We start from the raw sequence: 2563 nt of genomic DNA, 5'->3' as shown, positions 1-2563 counted from the left end.
TTGACTCATAGCTAGATTATTACAAAGAATAAATGGGCTAATAGATATGATGTGTCCTGCAGGGTGCCTGTCACACAGTATGACTGTTTAAAAATGTTGTTCCCTCTCCTTACTGGTTAATTAAGGTGCCCTGGAAGCACCACGGGTTAAGAATTGCACCACTAACCGAAGGTTTTGCGAACTCTATGCAGTCTGGACACAAGTAATTTATCAAGTATGTCCTTTGTAAATACTTCTTCCTAGTCTGTGACTTGTGTTTCCTTTCTCTTTACAAGATCTCTGAAAGAAAAAGGATTCATTTTGATGCAATAAGACTATCAGGGTTTTCCTCCTCTTCTATGGAACATTCAGTATAATCCTTCATCAGCATGAGTGCCTATATAGAGTATCTTGAGAAATCCACCTGTTGGTACTAAATCCAGGTCTAGATCAGTGTTTTCCAAAATGGGTGATTCAACCACTAGGAAGGGGCTGGGCCGATCCAAGGGCTGCTGCAGAAGCAGATGCCTGCACTTTATCCTGGATTATAGACTATAGCACAAAGGAAGGAGAATATAATAAATACCATGTGGGTTCCTAATCAGGAAACTCCAAACTGGGCAACTCTTTAGGACAAAGAACCTAATACTGTGAGCTGGTAAATTGCAGAGAAAACGGGAGGAGGAGGCAGCAGAGAAATCTATAGATAAAGAGTCATAACTTTTTTACATATTACAATGTATGTATCATATTTCAATCATGGTTTTAAAGAATTACTGCAACATGGAACAAATTAGTACCTTGATTAGATGTGGTACTAAGAAATAATGTTTTGGGTTGTTTTTTTTAATAGGAAATAGTGGTAATGAAGTTTTGCCTATGAAAGATAATCCTCTGAATATATATAGTGAAATATTTATGAATCCTAGACCATGGTTCTCAACCTTCCTAATGCCGTGACCCTTTCATACAGTTCCTCATATTGTGGTGACCCCCCAACCATAAAATTATTTTCGTTGCTACTTCATCACTGTCATTTTGCTACTGTTATGAATTGGACCAACCCTGTGAAAGGGTCGCTCGGCCCCCAGGTTGAGAACCGCTGCTACAGGATGCCTGTGACTTGATTCAAAAAAATCTGGGGAGGAGACTAAGGGATGAGATAAATAAATAAAGGTATGGATGAAACAAGATTGTGCCTAAGATGGTAATTGTTAGTGCTGGGTGATGGGACATGCGGGCTTCATATACCATTTTCTGTCCCTCCTTCCAAGGGGCCTGGTGGCATAGTGGTTACCTATTGGGCTGCTAATCTCAAAACCACCAGCCGCTTCTTTGGAGAAAGATGAGGCTTTCTACTCCTGTAAAGAGTTCGTCTCGGAAACGCACGTGGGGCAGTTCTACACATTCTCTCGTAAGGTCACTAAGAGTAGGAGTCTACTTGATGGCAGTGAGTTTGGAGTTTGTATCCCTTTTCATATGTTGTAAATTGTTTATAGTTAGAATTTTAAAAGGAGTGTTTTTGATTTTTTTTTTCTTTGAAGGAGGTATAGATAACCAAGTTATTGAAGGGTCACTGGCCGTCAGCGACTCAGGAGATAAAACAGTACTGGGTGAGGCAAATGGTTAAACCCTGGTCTACGGACAGAAAGGTGAGCACTTTGAACCCAGTCCCAGGTACCTCCAAAGAAAGGCCTGGAGATCTGCTTCTGAAAGTCTGCGGCCTTGGAGCACCCCTGAAGGTGTGCAGGTCTCGTGGGACCGTCACAAATCTGAACTGACAGGGTGGTAGCTGCTGTTACTTCTTTTTCTTTCCTTTTCGAAGGACAGGAAAGGGAGATTCTCCTTCTACAAGCGTTTTAGCATCGTAGCAAGAGTAGCATGAGGGAAAGTGCCACCAGTTAGTAGATTACGGGCTAGCTCTCTAGCTATATAGCACTGTGCCATTGTCTCGACTTACTGCTTTAAGAGTTCCTGGTGGCAAGAACTCTTACCTTCTTAATCTCGGATTCCCCACAGTCTAGCCCAGCGTCTGGCTTAGCAGGCAATGGTGAGCCTGAGAACGACTGGAGGAATAAAGTGATCCAGCAAGCTGGCATGCAGTATTCTACCTAGCACTTTTTATTTTTCTTCATAGAGAAGTCTCTTATGGAAGACCACATCCAGTTTTATTAAATAGCCCTGGCACCTTTTAAGGAAACAGAACTTTCCAGGAAATAATTCTTTATTGTAGAACTGTTGATTGTTTTTGGTATTTTTTCCTACATTTTAAGGCTGATGAATGACTCAAAACTTTGTGTCCTGGAGTTGATTCTGACTCACACCAACCCTATAGGACAGGGCAGAATTGCCCCTGTGGATTTCTGAGTCTGTAAATCTTCATGGAAGTAAACAGCTTCATTTTTCTCCTCGGGAGCGGCTCATGATTTTGAACTGCCGACCCTGGCAGCCCAACCCTAACCCACTCCAACACCAGGGCTTCTATTGATGGATGTAGGAATGGGAACGTTCCGACAATGTAGGTACTTTAGAGAGATGTTGACTGCCCCTTGTGATGGCAGGTTTAGGAAATGATTCCTCAATA

Source organism: Echinops telfairi, unplaced genomic scaffold, assembly GCF_000313985.2.
Source record: "Echinops telfairi isolate 266 unplaced genomic scaffold, ASM31398v2 ScPeMD7_7473;HRSCAF=8511, whole genome shotgun sequence".
In the NCBI taxonomy this organism is placed as follows: domain Eukaryota; kingdom Metazoa; phylum Chordata; class Mammalia; order Afrosoricida; family Tenrecidae; genus Echinops; species Echinops telfairi.
This window is presented reverse-complemented; position numbering follows the sequence as displayed.